Source organism: Chelonia mydas, chromosome 4 (assembly GCF_015237465.2).
Source record: "Chelonia mydas isolate rCheMyd1 chromosome 4, rCheMyd1.pri.v2, whole genome shotgun sequence".
Classification (NCBI taxonomy): domain Eukaryota; kingdom Metazoa; phylum Chordata; order Testudines; family Cheloniidae; genus Chelonia; species Chelonia mydas.
Genome location: NC_057852.1, coordinates 105,912,636 through 105,937,439, shown reverse-complemented (window position 1 = coordinate 105,937,439; position 24,804 = coordinate 105,912,636). Strand labels below are relative to the sequence as shown.

General features: G+C 43.7%; 1 long non-coding RNA gene across 1 annotated transcript; it reads left to right on the top strand.

The window, feature by feature from the left end:
* Window positions 1-455: 455 nt before the first annotated feature.
* LOC122465371 lies at window positions 456-17,677 on the top strand. Its single transcript, XR_006290165.1, has 3 exons — window positions 456-467; window positions 580-584; window positions 17,486-17,677. It is a non-coding gene; the product is annotated as an uncharacterized LOC122465371 (long non-coding RNA).
* The last annotated feature ends 7,127 nt before the right edge of the window (window positions 17,678-24,804 follow it).

Sequence of the window (24,804 nt, the reverse complement as noted above, 5' to 3'; positions counted from 1 at the left end):
CTAAACCTTTTTGTAGACCTAGTGAGTTTCATTTAGCCTTTCAAATGGAACATGTAAATTGCCTCCCATTTCCCACTTTAAACTAGTAACAACATATCCCAATCAACGATGCCAGCCTCCGTCGGGTGTGTTTGGGAAGGGGGATGTAGGAGAAACACAGACTTTGTGGCTCAGATGGTCTGCAAACTGCTTGAACATCTATACTTCAACACTTTAACCCAAACCTAACAAAACTCTCATCTCCAAGTCATTTCCTTCTGCTCAGCTAATAATAATACTTGCATTCTTGAAACTGTTTCCCTTGCGAATGATGTTTCCCCCACGTGCGCGCACACACACTTTATATTGGCTTCACTGTAAAAGAAGACATTTTCCCTAAAAAGAAGGCCAGACATAAGAAACAGATTGCTCATTAGACCATCTGCTCCTGATGTCATAGCAAGTACAGATATGTAATTTCCATTGAAGTCAATTACAGATTTCTGTGCCACCAAGGCCCAGTTTGGAGGAGGAGGTACTCCAGTAGGCACTGTACATTGATTTCCCTCAGGAGAAAATGCATCAAATTAATCTAAGGAGGAAGTGTATTAACTTATGTGAATAATATTTTTATGGACTTAACCATTACTTTGCAGCAGTACTAGATGAAGAAGTGATTAGATAAAAATCACAGGATTGACCATTCCTTCAATCTGAAGACTCCTGAAATTCTTAGGGTATATTACAGTAGCTGCAGTCTCTTCATCAAGTACTGCCAGTAGACTTGAATGTTCCACAGAAAAATCGCTTAGCTGTGTTCATTGTGATAATAAACACAGAAATGTTTACATTTTAATTCCACTTCAACTATGGGATGCTTCAGAAAGTACAGGGTTTGTTCCGAAATCAGGTGTGTAGATGACCCTCTGATCCATATGATGGGGTAAATTATCAAAGCAAAGCATGGGGATACATACACTGATCAAATGGTTTTAGAAGACTTTTGCCTTAAATTATGGCAGGCATCACAGCATTCAAAAGAATAATGGAGAAAATTAGAAAAATACACATTGTTTGTGGCCCAAACAACATAATGTATCCTTATGTGGTAGGACTGGATAATTCTTTCCATACAAATCCTATTTCTGGTTCTTCATTATAATGCAAAGTTCTTCAGTTGTTTTCTCGTCAGTGCCTTATTTCCTGATGTTTTCAATACATAGTATTTAAATATTTTTTTCTTTAATACAGTGGGAGTACTTATATAGTGAATTAGTTAAATTCTTTAGAGAATTGGAAGAACAGCCCAAAATAGCATCAGCGCAGTGCAATGTGCACAGTGATATTTGGGTCAGAGTGAACATCTGCTTATAGGGAAGTGCTTCTGTTATAAAAAATAGTCCATTATGGACAAACAGGAGAGGCAAACAGGGGAGTTTTACGGGGCATAGTTATGTACTTGTGCTTGGAGGTAATGGGACTTGATGAGTGGCGTGATTGGCCCACCTGTTCATTGTTCGTCTCTAAGTGGCTTGGGTTTCAGGCCCCTGAAGAGGACCCTGTTTGTTTGTGCCTCTGTGAGAAGTGTGTGGTTTCGACCCTTGGGTCTTTGAACAGACCTAGTTTTTGAAGTCTCTGAATGACTGATGCCTCCTTGACAGCAAGGGGGTGCTGCCTAGCACCAAGATTTAGAATACAAATCAGTCACCACGCAACATCATGAGTGGGCAAACAGGAATAGCAAACAGGGTTATTTCTATATTTGGTCCCAATGCAACCTCCATTGAAATAGTATGTCCACTTCTGGTGTCCACAATTCAAAAGGGATATTGATAAATTGGGAAGGGTGCAGAAAAGAACCACAAAAATGAATAAAGGATTGGAAAACATGCCATATAGCAACAGACTCAAGGAATTCAATCTGCTTAGCTTATCAAAGAGAAGGTAAAGGAGTTACTTGATCAGACTATAAGTACCTACGTGGGGAGAAGAAATATGATAATAGAGGGCTCTTCAACCTCGCAGACAAAGGAATAACATGATTCAACGGCTGGAAACTGAAGCTAGACAAATTCAGACTCAAAATAAGGTACACTTTTTGTATCAGTGAGGGTAATTAACCTTTGGAACAGTATATCAAGGGTTGTATGGATTCTCCATCTTTGGAAACTTTAAAATCAAGATTGGAAAATGTCCTTAAAGATACACCCTAGTCCAGCAGTTCTCAAACTGTGGGTTGGGACCCCAAAGTGGGTCATGACCACATTTTAATGGGTTACCAGGGCTGGCTTAGACTTCCTGGGGCACAAAGCCAAAGCTCGAGCCCCACCGCTCAGGACCAAAACCGAAGCTTGAGCCCCACCGCCTGGGGTTGAAGCTGAAGCCTGAAGGCTTCAGCCCGGGTTGGTGGGGCTCACATTACAGGCCCCCTTTCTGGGGCTGAAGCCCTTGGGCTCTGGCCCCCCAGTTCAGGGCAGTGGGGCTCAGGCTTTGGCCCCCCCACCTGGGGTGGCAGGGCTCGGGTGGGCTCAGGCTTCCGTCTCTCCTCCTGGAGTCGTGTAGTAATTTTTGTTGTTAGAAGTGGGTCATGGTGCAATGAAGTTTGAGAACCCCTGCCCTAGTTCAACCACAGCTATTGGACTTCACCCAGCAATAAATTTAGGGAAGTTCTGTGGCCTGTGTTATGCTGGAGTTCAGACTAGATGATCACAACGGTACCTTCTGGCCTTAAAATATATGAATATATATTTACACTTTAAGGCCCTTTTAGACTGCCAGAGTGGTTTAAATCCATGGTTTAAATTAGTATAAATGAGAATCAGGCCCTATGCTTTTAACACTTCTGTTACATAGAGGTCAGTTATATTATGAAGTCTCCTTGATTATCTTCCTTCTCATACTGTTTGATTTCATATGTGATAACATCGTGAAAACAGGCAGAGTAAAGGCTGCTGCTAGTTCACAATAGTAGATTACATTCCATTATTTGATGTGAACTTCCTTTGCTGAGGAGGACTCTAGGTTAACTTTCAGAAGTAACTTTGGAAACTTTCAGGCATAGCTCCAAGAAAAAGAGGCACAAGTTGAGGAACTGACATAATTTTTTGACACCACAACCTGCATATTTTTGCAGGCAAACACAGCCAAAGCCAGTTGCCAAAACCAATATTGATCTAGTCCTTCATCCAATCAACAAATGCCATTGTTTAGGAGATATAACATTTCTTGGTTAAAGTTCAAAGCTAAACTCCAAGGATTTTCAAAACTATAAAAAAGAAAGGTTTTAGGTTTCCAAAAAAACCTGGCTTGCTTCCAGTCTCAGGGGGTATTGTAAATCATTAGAAAAAGTATCCAAATAACCTCAATAGTTTTTAGATCTAAACCAAGCCCAGAACAGCAGCAAAGCATATATATATAAAATAATAATATATATAAATATAATGTGTTCTACAAAGTTTATGTCCCAAAAAGCTACTAAAACTTTCTGGATCAATGGGATTCCTTTTGAATCTAAGGAAAGAGAGTTGTACAGTAGGATTAAATGAAATTTGCAGGATCTCTGAGATACTGATAATTGTCTGCTGTTCCACTCCAGCAGAATAATTCATTATTGGATACAGAATTCCATGATCTTCAAGATATATATATATGGTAGTTGAAAATCCGTGGAATCACTTCCTAAGCATGAGATTTATATAACCTTTTCCTGTACAGTGTGTGTCCAAAGTAACAGGTGTGTGTCACGATAACAATACGCAGCCAGAAATAGACAAACCCACAAGATTAAACACAGAGATGTCGATGGTTTTATTCACTGAAAGGATCTAAAGACTCTTCCCATTTCAAACCAAGCATAGGATTCTGTATTCAGCTTCCATTTAGGTCAGTGTCAGATGCTAAACAAGTTTTGGACACCACATCACCATTTAGGCTGCGTGGCAAATTGCCAATGCATTTATTAATCTTCTGGGGCATGAGTAGGGATTTCAGGGGAACTGCTGCTAAAAACAGTTTTGAATGATATTCTATATTCCTAACAGCATTAAGAGAAAGTTTCTTTAGAAAACAGCCATTTCTATTGTCCTGACTTGGAAGAGCATTACGTAGTTAGGATGTATCTTGCCCACCCATTTGGTGCTACAATTGGATCATTTTTTATTGCCTGTTCAACTGCTGGACATGAGATGCACCATGATGCCAGGAAGTTCAATTTATAACTGATATACGGGGCACCTCATTTAAAGACTTCAGCTTTGCTGCTGTTCTAGGATTTGGGATTTTGCATTGCCAGCTTGATGATGAAGTGATTGGAATCAGCCATCACTTCCAGTGTTAATACCAGACACCAGCCTAAATACACAGTTGATGAAGAATCTCTCCAGTACTGGCTGCTTACTGTATTGAGTAGGGATAGTATTTCCATCCACCCTCCATTCTCCTGTTTCAGGCCCAAGACAGTCCCTACAGAACTGAAGCACTTTTTCTCTTTGTGTGTGTGCGTGCATCCACATGTGACTGGAGGTCGTGGTGGTGGTGGGGGGGGGGTTCCATTTAGTCCATCTACAGAACGATAGTTGGGATTATCCCTCAACAGTACAGGAATCCTAGATCTAACTGGTTGCTTGGATCAAGATGAAACACTCCATGATGTGACCTATAGTCTCTGTGGGATGCACAATCTGATTAAAAGTATTCAAATCTAATCTATTTTCAGTAAAGTAGATGTTGCCCTTGCTGTGGCAGTGTGAGCCCCACTGCATTAGATTTACTCCTAACTTCAACCAGGTCCAGTTTTCGTGCTTTAAAGATACTTGACTGACCTACAGTACTTAGTAACTAGGATGAAAATATGAAAAATCTAGTGTATTACTGAATGGAGATCTGGTACAAAGTGTGAAAAGGGTGTTTGCCTTTTAAAAATATGTTGGAATCCCTAGGGCCTCTTTTAAGTGGAAAAATGAGAACTTGTGCTGTTTACTGCTGAACACACACACAAAATAGCCCTTCATTTTTCCATAAATTAATCATTATTGTGGTCACGCAGTATGCTGGATTTTAACTTTGGGGTTTTAATAGTTCCAGCATGGAATCTGTGAGACATACATTTCATGCAGTTATTTGTATTATTTATACAATAGAGAACTGATTTCCCTTTAAGTGAGTCTCCAGTCTCTTTGAGGCTCCTGCTGTGTAGCTAAAATCCATCATTTTAGAGTTAAAGGACAATTTCAGGAGCATAATCCTGTGAATGTGCACCCAAAATGTGAGTGGACACAGAGTAATTTATGCCTATCCCTTATTATGGATGATCTTTCCTTTGTTAGAGGTGACTTGTATTTTATTCACTACAAAACCAGAGCAAGGGCTGCTCAGTGCTTGTGATCCCTCCTCCTCCACTCCAGTTCTACTCTGAGTGTTAGCCCTTTCCAAAGGAATGGGGAGGACGTGGGGCTATTGACCCAACCTCCTCCACCCTAGCCAGTAGAGTCAGCTGTCTATCCATGTCCTTACATGGCCTTCATTTGTGAGCTCTTTGACTAGGTATCAAGTGGAGCTCACGGTGTCACGTCTAAAGGGATGGTATGACAGATGAACTCCTCAGGAGTTTCAAGGTGCTACATTTCTCCCAGAATTCCCCATACTGGCTGGGCCTCACAACTGGGCCCTTGGTGTGTTCATTCTCATCTTTCACTTTGGCAAAAGGTTCATTTTTTAATATCTATGCTTAAAAAAATTCATTGAGGGTCTCTTCTCTGCACACTGAAATCTAACTCCCATTAACATGAATGACTTTAGAAGGTATTTTCATGATGAGACTTCCTCTATCCCCCACTAAAATGTATATTTTTTGTTTTTTCAGTGGTATCTGAATGAGCTGTATTTTCTATATGCATCAAACATAATAGTAATTTCTATCAAAGGAGAAAAACTTTGTATATGACAGGAGTATCCTGCGCATACTGGATCCATCTGTACCAAGTTTTGCAGGTTTTATATATATTTAATGTGCATCACTAGCACATTTCATTTGACAGTTCTTTGAGACAGAATAGAATTCCCATGATATACCGACTGGCCCTCTGCTTAATAGAATGGACAAAATTCATCTCTGGTGTAAGCCATAGACTTTAGTACTCAGGGATGCATTTGGCCCAATACATCTTGCAGGTGAACCAGATTAATCTATTTTATGCTATTTAGGCTATAAGACTTTTACTGGAAAGCAACACTCCCACTGAATAATATAAGCTCCTCAAGACAGGCATAATGTCTACATATGATTTTGTACAGAGTGTAGCACAATGTGGCCTGGATCCTGACTGAGGCCTCTGGATGCTACTATAATATATTTAATTTTCACCAGCGTTAATACATAGGAACGGCACACAAATCTGGCCAAATAAAATTTCTAGCTAGATACTTATATGGCCCTGTATTTATATGATTGATCCTAATAGTAGCTAAAATATACAGGAGATTTTTTTCAATATTCCAGCACTTACAGATTTGTTTGCATTGGGCATTTGTTAAATAATGTAGAATAGTGAACAAATGTGTAAAAATGAGTCTGTTTATGAACAAATGGCTAAGTTTGTCATATATTTGACTAAAATCCATCTCCCAGCTCTAATCATAATAAGCCCCCTTAAAATGCTCAACCTGTAGCCAGATCAGTGTGGTGCGTACCAAAGTAAAATACTCACAACACTCTTCCACCCCATCCCCTTCCAGGGAGTAAGCATTGCATTCTGCACCAGCTGGTTTCCAGATGCTCATCAAGGCACTAAGTAGATTGTATGGCAATAATCTAGCCTGAAAGCGTCCCAGGCATGTGTATGGTAGGGCCAGTCCTGTACCCTAGAGAAGGCATTCGAGTTGTCTAATGAAATAAAGAATCTTGTCCGTGTGAGAACTGTGAAGCAGTGATGGACTGGGTACAAACTAGAAGGCACACTTAACTTTGGAAGCACTTTGAGTCATCTATTACAGTAGCATTTTCTGTTTTGTCTATTTGTTTTTATTTGATCAAAAAAATTCTAATGGGTTTTATGGACATCCTGGATTAGCAATTGCTCTGAATGAGACTTTATACCAGTACATTGGAGTCACCGGTGCATCAGCCTTGGAGCCATTGATTCACAATTGCTTAAAGCTGTGTTTCCCAAACTTGGGACGCCGCTTGTTCAGGGAAAGGCCCTGGCGGGCCCGGCCAGTTTGTTTACCTGCTGCATCCACAGGTTCGGCTGATCACGGCTCCCACCGGCCATAGTTCGCCGCTGCAGGCCAATGGGGGCTGCAGGAAGCAGCGCGGGCCAACGGACGTACCGGCCGCCACTTCCCACAGCCCCCATTGGCCTGCAGCAGCGAACCGCGGCCGGTGGGAGCTGCGATAGGCCAAATCTGCGGACGCGGCAGGTAAACAAACCGGCCGGGCCCGCCAGGGGCTTTCCCTGAACAAGCGGTGTCCCAAGTTTGGGAAACAGTGGCTTAAAGGACTGTTCCTGTACTCCCAAAATTGAAATACCTTGTTTTCTTGCAGTCTTCGATTTCTTGCAAACTTCAAGATTTTTTTAAAATTAAAAGTGGGTGCGTCTTCAGATTTGTCTCTCCTCGGATCTAACAAAACATTCTGGAGTGGTTATTCTATTGTGTGATTTATTTCAATCTCCCTTCCAGGGAGAGATTTCACAATATTTGGAATAATAATCTATTGCCAGTAATACTCATTCTCGTCCCTGTGGAAAGTTTGTTCCCAGAGTTTGCCACAGGTGACATGGAAATTTGTGAATGATAAATGTTTCTTTTTGTTGCGATTTTCACATTTTCTTTTTGCTGTTGGCATTTAGACAATTTTTTCTGCTGACATTAGGTGACAATTTCTTCTCCGTGTCCAGACATTCCTGGACAAAACATAACTTTTTGTGCTTGCTTTTACATTGATCAGTTCCCAGTTTTCCTAGATGAATTCTTTGTTATTGATCTAATGATCACTAGTTTTAAATTATACTTGGTCAGTCTTTCACTCTTATGTCTTATTTCTGTAGTTCCAGCATTCTTGTGTGAGATGAATGAAATGTCACTTTTTTCGAAGGTCAGCTGTTTTGTTTTAGTAATTTTAATATGTTATTGTCTCAAAGAATCAGAGAAATATAGGGCTGGAAGGGACCTTGATAGGTCATCAAGTCCAGCCCCCTGCGCTGAGGCAGGACCAAGTAAACCTAGACCATCCCTGACAGGTGTTTGTCCAAGCTGTTCTTAAAAACCTCCAGCGATGCAGATTCCACAACCTCCCTTGGAAGCTTTTTCCAGAACTTAACTATCCTTATAATTACAAAGTTTTTCTAATATCTAATCTAAATCTCCCTTCCTATAGATTAAACCCATTACCCCTTGCCCCACCTTTAGTGGACGTGGAGAACAATTGATCATCATCCTCTTTATAACAACCCTTAACATATTTGAAGACTGGTATCATGGCCCCCCTTCAATCTTCTGTTCTCAGGACTAAACATACCCATTTTTTTTAACGTTTCTTTATGAGTCAGATTTTATAAACCTTATATCATTTTTGTTGCTCTCCTCTGGACTTTCTCCAATTTATCAACGTCTTTCCTAAGTGCAGTGCCCAAAATTGGACACAGTACTTCAACTGAGGCCTGACTAGCTGAGGAGAGTGGGACAGTTACCTCCTTGCATACAACACTCCTGTTAATATACCCCAAAATCATATTAGCCTTTTTTTGCAACTACTTCACATTGCTGACTTATATTCACTTTCTGATCCACTATTACCCCCAGATACTGCCTAGCCAATTATTTCCCATTTTGTGGCTTTTGATCTTTTTGTTCCTAAGTGAAGTACTTTGCACTTGTTATTACTGAATTTCATCTTGTGGATTTCAAACCAATTCTCTAATTTGTCAAAGTTGTTTTGAAATTAATTCTGTCCTCCAAAGAATTTGCAATCCCTTCCAAGTTGATGTCATCTGCAACTTGTATAAATGTACTCTGCCTTCTATTGTCAAAGTCATTCATGAAAATATTGGTCCAGGACTGATGCCTGTAGAACCCCACTAGATGTGTCCTCCCAGTTGACACTGAACAATTGGCAACTGCTCTTTGAGTAAGATCTCTCAATCAGTTGTGCACTCCTCTGATAGTAATTTCATCGACACCAATTTCCCTAGTTTTGAGAATGTCACGTGGGCTTGTCAAAAGCCTTAATAAAAACAAGATGTGTCACATATACTGGTTCCTCCCTTTCCATCAGGCCAGTAACCCTGTCAAAAGAGGAAATTAGGTTGGTCTGGCAAGATTTGTCCTAGATAAATACATGCTGGTTATCCCTTATAACCCTATTGTCCTATAGGTGCTTACAAATGGATTGTTTAATCACTTGTTCCAGTATCTTTCCAGGTATCAAAGTCAGGCTGACTGGTCTATCATTCCCTGGGTCCTCTTTGTCCCCTTTTAAAAAAAATCTTTAGTATAATGTAATATGATATTGGTTTAACTGGTTTTTGTTCACTCAGTGTCAGGTTGCTGCTGATTAACAATTTCCTTTTCCCTTTTGGAAATTGAATCTATAATATTTTTCATTCAGGTATGCTTGAAAGTGGATTTGCCCCATGCATTTGTTGCCATTGTTTACATGTTGTTCTGAGACAATAAATTTCATTAACAGATCATTGGTTTTTCTACTTTAGTGATCACTCTAGCTTTTTCTATTCTCCTCAGTTCTGGTTAGGTATCTCTCTTAACATCTCAGTCTGACAGAGTTTGACATCTCCTGTTTGTAGCCCTGACATGCTGAATATCTACAGGTTTGAAGGTGTCTTGCCTTCCATTAAGGCTCTGCCTGAGATAAAGTACAGAAAGCTGAAAGGATGTACAATATGTGGAAGCCACATAGGTAACAGAAGGATTGTGCTGTTGTGGAGGCAGAGGACACCTTCCAAAGGAATTTTGGCGCTCTCTGTGGAAAAAATAAGAGAGCTCGTTCCAAAAAATAGTCATCCAATGGGTCTAATTTTGCTGTCTGTTATGCCTCTGCAGCCCCTGATGAGGTCAATGGCGTTGCACAGGTGTAACTGAGAGCAGAACTGGTACAGTAGGGTTTGTGAAACACAATTTCTATATAAACTTGAAAATATGACACCTTCACATTAGGTAGCAAAGAGTGCTACATGAATAACAGGATGTTTCCTGCTGAGGCAGGAAACTATTTTAAAAAACTGTCAAAGCCCACTGCACAATTGTAATTACAAAATAGTGATGGTTTACTCTTTTTTTTTCTGGTGGTCTGGCATAGCATACTGACTACAGGGACTTCCTGTTTTTGAACTCCAGAGAGCCCAAGACTCAAAGATTCTAAAAATATATGTTTTTTTTTAAAATGCAAGGTGTCAGAAACACAAAGCAGCATTAACAAATACAAGCTTGATGAGAGGGCCAAATGTTAGCTTTGCAGAATCTGATATTTCTAAAACTACACTTGGGCTGCCTGGCATATTCTCAAGCTATAGAGTAATCCCTAACTCAGACAGGTACCAGTGGGAGCGTTCTTTCCTTCTCAACACAATTCTATATTGTTCAGCTATATAAGCACAGGAAGTTTAAGAATCAGGAAGCTGTGGATTTTTATTTTTGATTATAGATTAATAGGGTACTTATTGATGTAGCACTTAATTACACACCTAAAAAGCATATGACTACCCTCCCCCACCCCATGGATAGTATTAAAAATTACTGTGGCTGCCCCCAGAAATGTCTGCAACCATGTCACCATTTTGTCCATGAGAGAGGGCCAGGATCTGAGTGGTTGGAAAGAAAGCTGTGCTCTTTCACAGGAGGTCCTAGTTAAGCAGAAAAGTCTCTGAGTTTCCAGTTTATTTACAAGGTCCTTGTTCAGCTAAACGAACACAAACCAGCAAAGTCTCATGTAACTTAACTATCCGTAAACTTCAAACATTAAAAAAGTGGGAGTCTCTGGAGCGCTATGTTCTGACTTCTGGTCAGCAAACCTCTGTCTCTCATTCTATAAGAGGAACCCTTAGTTACAGCCCAGGGAGATGTCCTCAGCTGGGACTCTGAAACTCCTGTTGGGATTTTACTCAAGACCTATGCCACTCTTTGGCTTGATGGGCCTATTCCTAGGGGCACCACTGGGACAGGCTATATACCGGGACTATGGTGCCCTAGTTTGTACATCCCATCGCAATCAGGAATAAAAACACGCAGCCCGAATCAGACAAATAATACAGCTTACTTCCTGTCTTGAAGCTTACTAGGCTTTGGAATTTGCATCCCTCCATGGCCTTTCAGAGCAGGGAGCTCAACTATGAAAGCCCTGACATCAATCCTACTGACTCTAATCCCAGGAAGTGGAAGCGAAACCTGCCCAGTTGATCTTAATTGTCATTTTAGGGTAGAGATTGAGATGTCGTTGCTCAGATAATCCTGTCCCAGCACATGCAGAGCATTAACGCCAGTACCCTGAGCTGATAAAAAGAGACATGATATGACCAAACTCAGACTGTGCAAGGAGGTGTGAAATCCTGGCCTCACTGAAATCAAAGAGAGTTTTGCCACTGACTTCAGTGAGGACAGGATTTCACCTGAGGTAAAAATATGTTGATTTCAGTGAATAAGTGTCCAAATAAATCAGGACTGAATTTTGACCAAAGAGCTGAGCATCATCTGAATAATGACTAGATTGATCAGTGATACCAGCGAACTAGAGAAGACCTGAAGAAGAGCTCTGCATAAGCTCAAAGTTTATCTCTCAAACAAACAGAAGCTGGTCCAATAAAAGATATTACCTCACCCTCCTTGTTTCTCCAGCAAACTAGGCTGGCATGCAAGAAACATCTCAATTACTAAACTGAGGTAGTTGTACACATTGTGATTACTAAATGTTATAGCACAATAAACATTGTATGTAGGTATTATAATACTAGAACAGACTGGTTCAATTTAACACTATTTATTTATGAGCATTTTTGTAATGCTTATCTCTGTAGTATCTAAGTGCCAGGTCCATCTAGTCCAGTATCCTATCCCTGAAAGAAGTCAAAACCAGATTCTTTGATGGTATTGTCACTAAGTTTATATTGCTATAACATTAGAAGGAATTTTATCCCAACTCCAAAGCTAACAGGTAATCATTCTATTTCTGAAGCACACTGATCTTTTTTGGCTAGTGCAACTGCAGATTCAAATGTAAAGAATTTCAGAATTAAACATCCCTCACTTTAGTGAATCAACTCTGTCCCTTTGGTACTATATATGAATGTGGGGGGAAGAGCATGGGGCTGGCTGTGGAGCAGCAGAAGGGGTGTATGTGTGGAGCAGGGGGGGAGAGTGTGGGCTGGACACAGGTGCAGCATGAGAGAGCTTAAGACTGGGGAGCAGCAGGGGATGAGTTCAGGACAGGTTGTAGGGCAATGTGGGTGGGGAGCATGGGGCTGGGTGTGGGGCAAGGAGACTGCAGGGTTGGGTGCAGTGGGAGAACTCAAAGCTGGGTGCAGAGGCAGTGGGTGGGGTGCAGGCTGGGTGCAAGGCAAGAGTGAAGGAGAGAGAGCTTGGAGCTGGGAGTGGAGGGGAACTTTGGCCCCTTCCTTAGGAAAATTCTGTTTGCGGCCCTGGTGAGAGTCACGTGTGAAATGAAGGTCAGAGATGGCTTTTCTGAGAAATAATTAACTACACTGGTCCCATTTGCCTCCTCTCATAGGGTATGTCTACACTACGAAATTAGGTCAAATTTATAGAAGTCGGTTTTTTAGAAATCGTTTTTATATAGTCGATTGTGTGTGTCCCCACACAAAATGCTTTAAGTGCATTAACTCGGCAGAGTGCTTCCACAGTACCGAGGCTAGTGTCGACTTCTGGAGCGTTGCACTGTGGGTAGCTATCCCACAGTTCCCGCAGTCTCCGCCACCCATTGGAATTCTGGGTTGAGATCCTAATGCCTAGTGGGGCAAAAACATTGTCGCGGGTGGTTCTGGGTACATGTCATCAGGCCCTCCCTTCCTCCCTTTGTGAAAGCAACGGCAGACAATCGTTTCACACCTTTTTTCCTGAGTTACCTGTGCAGACGCCATGCCACGGCAAGCATGGAGCCCGCTCAGCTCACTGTCACTGTACGTCTTCTGGGTGCTGGCAGACGCGGTACTGCATTGCTACACAGCAGCAACCCATTGCCTTGTGGCAGCAGACGGTGCAATATGCCTGATAACCATCGTCATCATGTCCGAGGTGCTCCTGGCTGCCTCAGTAAGGTCGGTCAGGAGCGCCTGGGCAGACATGGGCACAGGGACTAAAATAGGAGTGACTCGACCAGGTCATTCTCTTTAGTCCTGCCGACAGTCCTGTTGTACCGTCTTCTGGAGAGCAGGCAGGAGATGAGGATGGCTAGCAGTCCTACTGCACCGTCTGCTGCCAGCCAAAGATGTAAAAATAGATGGAGTGGATCAAAACAAGAAATACACCAGATTTGCTCCCCCCTCCCTCCCTTCGTGAAATCAACGGCCGACAATCGTTTCGGTGAGGTCTGTCAGGGGCACCTTGAAAAGTTTAATGGAGATTCAGTCCTGCCTGAAATACCAGGGGGAGGGATAGCTCAGTGGGTTGCACACTGGGTTGAGCATTGGCCTGCTAAACCCAGGGTTTTGAGTTCAATCTTTGAGGGGGCCTTTCTGTGTGACAGTTGTTTTTGTTTCTCCTTGATGTAAAGCCACCCCCTTTGTTGATTTTAATTCCCTGTAAGCCAACACTGTAAGCCATGTTGTCAGTCGCCCCTCCCTCCGTCAGGGCAACAGCAGACAATCGTTCCACGCCTTTTTTCTGTGCAGACGCCATACCACGACAAGCATGGAGCCCGCTCAGATCATTTTGGCAATTAGGAGCACATTAAAATCACGCGCATTATCCAGCAGTATATGCAACACCAGAACCTGGCAAAGTGAAACGGAGTGAGTAGGCAACGTCAGCGTGGTGAAGAGAGTGATGAGGACATGGACACAGACTTCTCTCAAAGCATGGGCCCTGGCAATGTGGGCATCATGGTGCTAATGGGGCAGGTTCATGTGGTGGAACACTGATTCTGGGCCCGGGAAACAAGCACAGACTGGTGGGACCGCATAGTGTTACAGGTCTGGGATGATTCCCAGTGGCTGCGAAACTTTCGCATGCGTAAGGGCACTTTCATGGAACTTTATGACTTGCTTTCCCCTGCCCTGAAGCACAAGAATACCAAGATGAGAGCAGCCCTCACAGTTGAGAAGCGAGTGGCAATAGTCCTGTGGAAGCTTGCAATGCCAGAGAGCTACCAGTCAGTTGGGAATCAATTTGGAGTGGGCAAATCTACTGCGGGGGCAAATCTACTGCTGTGATGCAAGTAGCCAACACAATCAAAGATCTGCTGATATCAAGGGTAGTGACCCTGGGAAATGTGCAGGTCATAGTGGATGGCTTTGCTGCAATGGGATTCCCTAACTGTGGTGGGGCCATAGACGGAACCCATATCCCTATCTTGGCACCGGAGCACCAACTGGCGAGTACATAAACCGCAGGGGGTACTTTTCAATAGTGCTGCAAGCACTGGTGGATCACAAGGGACGTTTCACCAACATCAATGTGGGATGGCCGGGAAAGGTTCATGACGCTCACATCTTTAGGAACTCTGGTCTGTTTCAAAAGCTGCAGGAGGGGATTTTATTCCCAGACCAGAAAATAACCGCTGGGGATGTTGAAATGCCTATAGTTATCCTTGGGGACCCAGCCTACCTCTTAATGCCATGGCTCATGAAGCCATACACAGGCAGCCTGGGCAGTAGTCAGGAGCTGTTCAACTACAGGCTGAGCAAGTGCAGAATGGTGTGTGACGGGGCAAGGCCAGATGGCTATGGAAAAGTAGTGGGAGATAGATATATTAGCTCCAGGCTAAACAAATCCCTGGTACCAGGTTAAGTGAAATGGAAGCTGCTCCAGGTCAGTTAAGACACCTGGGGCCAATTAAGAACTTTCCAGAAGGCAGGGAGAATGCTAGGTAGATTGGGACACCTGAAGCCAATCAGGGACTGGCTGAAACTAGTTCAAAGCCTCCCAGTTGGTCAGGTGGGTGTGCATGTCTTGAGCTGTGGAAGGATGTTGTGCTGGTGGAGAGGCTGAATAGTACATACCATATCAGGCACAAGGAAGGAGGCCCTGAGGTAAGGGTGAAGTGGAGCTTGAGGAAGTGAGTGGGGCTGCTGTGGGGGAAGTAGCCCAGGGAATTGTACATGTCATGTTTCTAAAAGGTCATCTACCATTGCTGATGCTATTAGGGTCCCTGGGCTGGAGCCTGGAGTAGAGGGTGGGCCCAGGCTCCCCCCCACACACCTTTGCCCCCTGATTAATCACTGAGACTGGGAGACAACAGAGACTGTGCAAGGAAGGATAACTTCTCCTCACCTCCCTTGCTGGCTTATAATGAAAATGGCTCAGTAGACTGTGACCCTTGTCTCTAGAGAAAGAAGGGTTACATGGAGGGTAACAGTGAGCCTCTGAGGCTAGCGAAATCCACCAGGAAACGTGGGACCCAGGGAGGCAAGGACAGAGCTTTGTCACAGGTGGTAGAATGTGCATTTGGATGTTTAAAAGTGTGCTGGCGCAGTTTACTGACTCGGTGAGACCTCAGCAAAACCAATATTCCCACTGTTATTACTGCTTGCTGTGCACTCCACAGTATCTGTGAGAGTAAGGGGGAGAAGTTTATGGCGGGGTGGGAGGTTGAGGCAAATCGCCTGGCCGCTGGTTACGCACAGCCAGACACCAGGACGGTTAGGAGAGCACAGGAGGGCATGGTGCACATCAGAGAAGCTTTGAAAACCAGTTTCATGACTGGCCAGGCTACGGTGTGAGAGTTCTGTTTGTTTCTCCTTGATGAAACCCCTCGCCCTTGGTTCACTCTACTTCCCTGTAAGCTAACCACCCTCCCCTCCTCCCTTCGATCACTGCTTGCAGAGGCAATAAAGTCATTGTTGCTTCACATTCATGCATTCTTTATTAATTCATCACACAAATAGGGGGATGAGTGCCAAGGTAGCCCGGGAGTGGTGGTAGAGGAGAGAACGACAAGGCCACACAGCACTTTAAAAGTTTAAAACTTATTGAATGCCAGCCTTCTGTTGCTTGGGCAATCCTCTGGGGTGGAGTGGCTGGGTGGCTGGAGGCCCCCCCACCGCGTTCTTGGGCATCTGGGTGAGGAGGCTATGGAACTTGGGGAGGAGGGCGGTTGGTTACACATGGGCTGTAGCAGTGGTCTGTGCTCCTGCTGCCTTTCCTGCACCTCAACCATATGCTGGAGCATATTAGTTTGATCCTCCAGGAGCCTCAGCATTGAATCCTGCCTCCTCTCATCATGCTGCCTCCACCTTTCAACTTCAGCCCTCTCTTCAGCTCGCCACCTCTCCTCCTGGTCATTTTGTGCTTTCCTGCACTCTGATATTTTCTGCCTCCACGCATTTGTCTGTGCTCTGTCAGTGTGGGAGGACAGCATGAGCTCAGAGAACATTTCATCGCGAGTGCGTTTTTTTTCACCTTCTAATCTTCGCTAGTGTCTGGGAAGGAGAAGATCCTGTGATCCTTGAAACACATGCAGCTGGTGGAAGGAAAAAAAAGGGACAGTGGTATTTAAAAAGACACATTTTATAGAAAAATGGGTATACTCTTTCATGGTAAACCTTGCTGTTAACATTACATACGTAGCACATGTGCTTTTGTTACAAGGTCCCGTTTTGCCTCCCCCCACCATGTGGCTAACCCTTCCCCCCTCCCCGTGGCTAAGAGCGGGGAACATTTCTGTTCAGCCACAGGCAAACAGCCCAGCAGGAATGGCCACCTCTGAATGTCCCCTTAAGAAAAGCACCCTATTTCAACCAGGTGACCATGAATGATATCACTGTCCTGAGGATAACACAGAGATAAAGAATGGATGTTTGAACGCCAGCAAACATACACTGCAATGCTTTGTTCTGCAATGATTCCCGACTATGTGCTACTGGCCTGGCGCGGTAAAGTGTCCTACCGTGGTGGACGGAATAAGGCTGCCCTCCCCAGAAACCTTTTGCAAAGGCTTTGGGAGTACATCCAGGAGAGCCTTATGGAGATGTCCCTGGAGGATTTCCACTCCATACCCAGACACGTTAACAGATTTTTCCAGTAGCTGTACTGGCCGCGAATGCCAGGGCAAATTAATCATTAAACACGCTTGCTTTTAAACCATGTATACTATTTAAAAAGGTACACTCACCAGAGGTCTCTTCTCTGCCTGGAGGGTCCGGGAGGCAGTCTTGGGTGGGACTCGGGGGTACTGGCTCCACATCCAGGGTGAGAAACAGCTCCTGGCTGTCGGGAAAACTGGTTTCTCCGCTTGCTTGCTGTGAGCTATCTACAACCTCATCATCATCATCTTCCTCATCCCCAAAACCTGCTTCCGTGTTGACTCCTTCAGTGGAGATGGAAGCAAACAACATGGATGGGGCAGCGGTGGGCTGAACCCCCTAAAGTGGCATGCAGTTAATCATAGAAGCAGCATGTTTTGGGCTCTGACTCGGAGTGGCTGTTTGCCTCTCTGGTTTTCTGGTAGGCTTGCCTCAGCTCCTTAAGTTTCATGTGGCACTGCTTCGGGTCCCTGTTATGGTCTCTGTCCTTCATGCCCTGGGAGATTTTGATAAATGTTTTGGCATTTCAAAAACTGGAACAGAGTTCTGATAGCATGGATTCCTCTCCCCATACAGCAATCAGATCCCATACCTTCCGTTTGGTCCATGCTGGAGCTCTTTTGCGATTCTGGGACTCCATCATGGTCACCTCTGCTGATGAGCTCTGCATGGTCACCTCTGCTGATGAGCTCTGCACTCACCTGCAGCTTGCCACGCTGGCCAAACAGGAAATGAAATTCAAAAGTTCATGGGCCTTTTCCTGTCTACCTGGCCAGTGCATCTGAGTTGAGAGTGCTGTCCAGAGTGGTCACAATGGAGCACTCTGGGATAGCTCCCGGAGGCCAATGCCATCTAATTGCATCCACAATACCCCAAATTTGACTCAGCAAGGCCTATTTCAGCGCTAATCCCCTTGTCGGGGGTGGAGTAAGGAAATCGATTTTAAGAGCCCTTTAAGTCGAAAAAAAGGGCTTCGTCATGTGGACGGGTGCAAGGGTAAATCGATTTAACGCTGCTAAATTCGAACTCAACTCCTAGTGTAGACCAGGGCATAGAAATACCCTGGGAGGAGAGAGAACCTCAGATGTTCCTAATATCTTGCTGTGATAAATGACCAGGTAATGAGGACACCCCTCATCCAGTGTTAGCTCATCTGACACCCCTCATCCAGTGTTAGCTCATCTGACCCCTTACTTATATTCCTGGTTTGTAAACTCTTATGTCTTGGTGTCTCCATGGATCCAGGTGACCTGAATAGGTGCTGCCATCTGCAGCAGCTCAGATTTGATTAAACTTTCCTCTACTGGCAGTTGGGCACACTCTGAATCCATTTATCCAGACACTGTCTCTCATTTCAGATGCTCAGACACAGTATACTCCCTGGGAGCCCCAGATGCCATAACTGCAGGAAAAGCACATTCCGCCATTGTCATGTTCCATACAGTGTAGAATTTCTTTGTCGCTCTGACATCAAGGAAAACAGAATAGAAAAAGCCGGTTTCCCCCTCCCCATCATATTCTGTCTGAGCATCCTTATTCCTTTTGACTTCCCTTTGCAGTCTTTGAATCCCTTCCTTTGATTTTTCTTTGATCGTTCCTCTGTCTGTCGCATGGAATGTCCCTGGCTGTGGTGGCCTCTCTGGCAGCTCCGCCGTTAGGTATTCTCCTGCTTGTTGTCCAGCCTTGACCACTTTTGACAGCTAGTCCCAGCACACCCAAGTCTGCAGGCTCCTAGCCAGAGTTTCTAAATTGACTTCCAATACGATGATGTCCCTTAGTTTCCCTATTGTCCAGAATTTCAGAAGAGCTGGATTTTTAATTTTTAAGTTTGGAAAATGGCCTTTAAAAATTGTGCTTTTGTTTGTTAGTTTTATTGCTTTCTAAGATTATATGGACTCTGTTAAGTAAAGATCCATAATTCTTCTGTCTAAACTTCTGATTCTTGAAACACCAACAAAGTGAATTATCTTAAAAAACGGCTTTTCTTGTGCCCACAATGACAGAAGATAAATCTGTATTTTAGATTTTCATATGGAAACTGACATTGCAACAGAATTCAATGTGAAGTAAATTTGTCATAGCCCCATTTCTACTGTAGCATTACAACTGCTCTATTTGCACTTGCTGATGACTGTTTTGTTTAATGGAATGCTGATATTAATGTCTGTGACTGAGATTTTGCATCTGTTGTACTTTCTGGGACAGAGTTAATGTTGTGGTTGTTCTCAGACTGTCAGTCCTTGTCTCTGAGAATCTTAGATCCCAGTTCAGCAAGATGCTTAAGCACATGCATATTCTGAGACTTGAAGTCAATTTATGTATTCCAAATTGTATGTGTGCTTAAGTAATTTAGTGAGTCAGGGCTTTAGCTCTGTACATAGCTCGATTTCTAGCATTTGAGATTTTATGTAACTCCATCCTTGTACTCAGACCACTGATATGTGTCTGCAACTTCGCCTTAATGATTTGTTTGTGAGTGACAGAATAGATACTGTCTAGTTGATACAGCACAGACTTTACTATAACAGGTCTTGGTCACATGATACAATTTGGGCTGGATCCTGGCCCCTCCTATCACTTTGGCTTCAGTGATGCAAAACAGCCATAATGCTGACTTAATAGGCCAGTGGAGGATAACCCCTGCCAGGGGGAATTCCTGGGTGCTAGAGAACTGCTGTGATGACTCTACATTATCAGCTGTCTTAGTCCCAAAGCAGTGGACCTTACCTGGAAACAAGGGGCATCTCTACACCCCAGCAACACTCAGCTACTGGGAAAGCTCCTTGAGGTCATAGGTGTTACTGGATTAAATACTTAAAATCCTGGTTTCAAAATACTTAAATTCATAATCAGGGGAAAATGGGATGCGTGGGATAAAAACTGAAGAACATTCCTGCAGCCTGATTACAAAAAGGTGTTTCCAACACCATGTTATCTAGCAACCAAAGTACAAAATTCAGAGTCGTGATAAATGTATTCATAAAGGAAGAGATCTTTATTCAAGCTACAGACTCTATGCAAGTCTTAAGAAGCAAACTTTGGTTCCAGAAAAGACTTTTCTATTCAAACCCTAATTCCAGTTGGCCTTCATCACATTTTAAATAGACACTTCCCTTCTTATTTTGGGATTGGCTGCGGCTTGCATCACTAGTCCTCACATGTCATACTTGGTAAAGGGCTATTCCAATGCTGAACTGTCATTATAACCACATACAGTATCATTTACTTTACACTTGTACAAAGAACTCCACTCAGACACACTTCTTATGCCAAGCCACCCCTTCCATTTTCTGTCTGAAAGTGTGTCACAATATATCTCGCTTTGGTTCTAAGTTCAAGAGACATTACATACATTCCGCAGGAATGATTAATAGAGAAAAGTGACAATACCTCTAGCAAAATTGATTTCAACTTTCTAGAGTGTTCATTATGCAATTAAAAACAAAGCCTATTCACTGGAAATGATCATAATGTGACTCCTGCCTCTACCAGATGTCTTGGCTGTTGGGGCAACCTGCTTTTCCTTTCCTGGCTCTTTCTCTGGCAAGGTGTATAAACAATTAGTAGAACACTTCAGAAGGTCTCTCTCGTATGCTTAAGTAGGGCCACCAGCCTAGAGACAGGTACCATTTAGGATCACATGACTCTTTCTGCCTATCATATTGACTTGCATTTGTGTGGTGGTGAAGCTGATTGGCGATACACAGAACTAGTTGTAATAGAGGAGGAAGTAAGGTGCTGAGCACAGAGCTTGATTAAGGCAGTCTGGTGTCCTAGGCACACCATGACATGTGGGGCCATGTGGCTCCATCCTGTGATCCAACCCTCTGACATAGCTCCTTCAGCCTCCTTCCTCATCGTGTGGTTGAGGCAGCAGTGGCAGCAATGGGCCCCCAAAGACTACCTCACCAGCCAGGTTTATCTGGGTGGGCCAGGTCCTTTTCACTCTTCTGCTCTGGCCACATGGACTCCTCTGATGATGGTGTTGGTGGGACCTTCAGAGCAGTGGGACTAGGACTTCACACATCATTGACATGCACTGTACAGTTCACACCTCTCAGAGCTATTGTTTCAAGCTGTCTACTGACTCAGCAGGTATCACTGCTTCAGTTACACTGATCATGCTTCCAAACATCTCTTCACCAAGACTTACTTTTTATTTTTAAATGAAAACTGAGATGTGATGTAATCACATGACTCCAGGAGCCATAGTCTGCCTTAGGAGGTAATGGCTTCCAGTCTTGTGCTCAGTCCCTTAATAGAAGTGATGAGTAAGATGGCATGTTAGCCTCCTCCCCACCCTCCAACCTCCTTTCAGTATCATCCACGTGGTTAGACTCCCTTAGACCTTCTTGCCCTTGCCACTGTACCAATGTGTATAAGGGACCCTAATTTACATCACATCTGAATTTGGCCCAATAAGTAGAGGACAATATGGTCTACAGAGACAAAATAGGCATATGGAGATAGTAGAAACTACTGGTGAAAAACAGAAGAGTGCACAGTAAGAGACAGAAAATCCACTCCTTCTAAAATACCTCATCAACCACAGCACATTGTAACCTAAGGGATACAAGGTAATTACTATGCCTGCTAGTTGGTCAACTGTAAATGTATTAATTATTATTAATTAATTACTATTATTATGATTGTAAAGTATTATGTCCAAATATTTTATAGGCTTTGGACATTGAAAATGTTAATTGACAACAGGGGATGTTATACAATATAGTGTCTACCAGCTTTCTCTTTTCTCCAACAATGTCAGTGATGGAGAAATGTGTCTAATTTGCACATAGCCTGATTACTCACTGCACTGGACCTTGTATAAAGGAGAAGTTAATGCTTCCATTCTCATTTGGTAGAAGTTAATCTTTATCCAGAGAATGTTATCAAATGAGTAAATTAAACAGAAAGAAGTCCCTACTCTGAAATCTGTTGGGGTTTAAACAACATTTGTTTACCGTGTAAGTTGTTTGGAGGGTGGAGTGGATAAATGGCAGAAAGGCAATATTGCTTATCACCTCTGTATCTACAAAGCGCTGTTCAGCCATTCACTAATTCTTACATATTATTCCCTCTCCCTCTCCATATAACAGATGGGGAAGATGGGATATAGAAAGATGGACTGAGGTTTTTAAAACCGCCTAAGGCAGAGGTGGGCAAACTACGGTCCATGGGCCACATCCGGCCCGCGGCACTGTCCTGCCCGGCTCCTGAGTTCCTGGCCAAGGAGGCTAGCTCCAGGCACCTCCCCTTATGTTCCCCCTCCCCTGCAGCCTCAGTGCGACGTGACGCCAGCGCTCTGGCCTGCCGCTCCTGCTGGGCAGCGGGGTGGTGCGGCTGCAAGCTCCTGCTGCTCTGAGTGGCATGGTAAGGGGGCAGGGAGTGGGGGGGTTGGATAAGGGGCAGAGGGTCCCGGAGGGCAGTCAGGAGACAGGGAGCAGGGGGGATTGGATGGGGGTGGTGTCCCGGGGAGCCTGTAAGGGGGCGGTGGTGGGGAAAGGGGTTGGGGTAGTCCGGGGACAGGGAGCAGGGGCAGTTGGATGGGGTGGAGATCCTGGGAGGGGGACAGGGAGCAGAGGGGTTGGATGGGTTGGGGGTTCTGAGGGGGGCAGTCAGGGGGCAGGAAGTGGGAGGGGGTGGATACAGGGCAGAAGCCAGGCTGTTTTGGGAGGCACAGCCTTCCCTACTCGGCCCTCCATACAGTTTTGCAACCCCGATATGGCCCTCGGGCCAAAAAGTTTGCCCACCCCTGACCTAAGGGATATGGGTGTTGTGTTCATATCTTCTAGGCCAGTGGTTCTCAACCAGGGGTACATGTACCCCTGGAGGTACTCAGAGGTCTTCCAGGGGGTACATCAACTCATCTAGATATTTGCCTAGCTTTACAACAGGCTACATAAAAAGCACTAGTGAAGTCATTAAAAACTAAAATTTCATAGACAATTATTTGTTGCTCTGTATACTATACAATGAAAAGTAATTACAATATTTATATTCCAATTGATTTATTTATAATGATATGGTAAAAATGTGAAAGTAAGCGATTTTTCAGTAACAGTGTGCTGTGACCCTTGTGTATTTTTATGTCTGATTTTGTAAGTTTTTAAGTGAGGAGAAACTTGGGGGTACACAAGACAAATCAAACTCTTGAAAGGCTTACAGTAGTCTGGAAAGGTTGAGAGCCACTGTTCTAGGCAGCTTGGAAAAATATTTCATCCAAAGCCACATGGCACATCAGCCATGGACAGTATTTAAGACCTCCTGGCTCTCAGGCCCGGGCACATTCCACAGGTCATGCTGCCCCATGTACGGATGAGATTTTCCCATTTGCTGTCTCTTTACATAACCCTCATCACAAAACCATGCTTTTTACATGTGCACTTTTCACTTATTTTTAAAGCTAGCATGCTATAAGATGTTTCTGTAAAAGCCTTAAAACAGTCTGCTTTATTCCATAAGGTAAGAGTAGAGAAAAGTCAGTAAAGTTAGCCTGTTTTCATTTAATTTCTGCAGACTGACTCATACTCTCCAATCCCTTGCCCTTAGGGAAGATACAAGGAAATGATGTAATTCTTTTTGGATTTTTCATGCCTTGAACTTTTTCTTTTGGCATAAGCAGTACGGGGCCTGTTTTGTAATTAGTCTGTGCTAAACTAAAATTCAGTCCTTTCTCTCCCCCTCTGTACACACACACACACACAATGAAGCACACAATGTTTGTAATTAAAAAGCATTGATTTTAGTGACTTATTGGGTCACCCATTCATTGTATGCCCACTTTACAAATATAACTTTAATAAACTGGCTGAGGCCTACATGTGATATACGGCTATTGTAGGTCTTCCAATTGTGAAATGATTATTGCAGTTAGAAACATTTTACCCTTTTGTGTTTTGACTAGAGAGAAGCACAAATCAAACTACGGATCCAAACACTCACCCGGATTGCAGGTATTCCAAATCTGGATCTGAATTTTGCTAACAGCCCCCTTGTCTTTTATTGGGTTGAAGTGAAACTGCAGATCTGAACTGTGAACCATCTGAAATCCAGATCCAAAGTGTGGCTTGAGGCTGTATCTGGTGTTTGATTCTGGGTGCATGTCAGTGGGTATGAACTTTTCTCAATGTTTTTGGACTAGAAATTGGGCTGGGAATGTCAGAAGAACAGGTTTTGGCAGGGAAAGAAATATTCTTCTCTCCTGATACCTAGGTAATAATAATAGGTCATAAAAGCACATTGGTTCCAATCCTGCTCACAGTGGGGTACGTGGCCAAGCTCTCAGTGTCTTCAATCGGAGCATGTGACTGGGTGCTATCAGCAGCACCCTGATCACTGACATTGCTGCAGCCAGTCAAGGGCAATTATACGCTCTGTTGTGGGGTCTGGGATTGTGAGCATGTGGGTGACAATCACAGGGCTAACAAGGTTGTTGGAGAGAATATAAGGGGAGGAAACAAGAAGTAAGGGGGCTGTTCAAGAGGTGCTCACAGGGTGAGCTGTGAGTGAGGACTGCAGGGAAGCCAATCCTTGCTATAAGCCTGTGTTGTTATGTAAGAGAGAAACAAATGCACATCTTGGTGAAGGATAAACAGTCCAGTGTGCATTTGTGACTGTG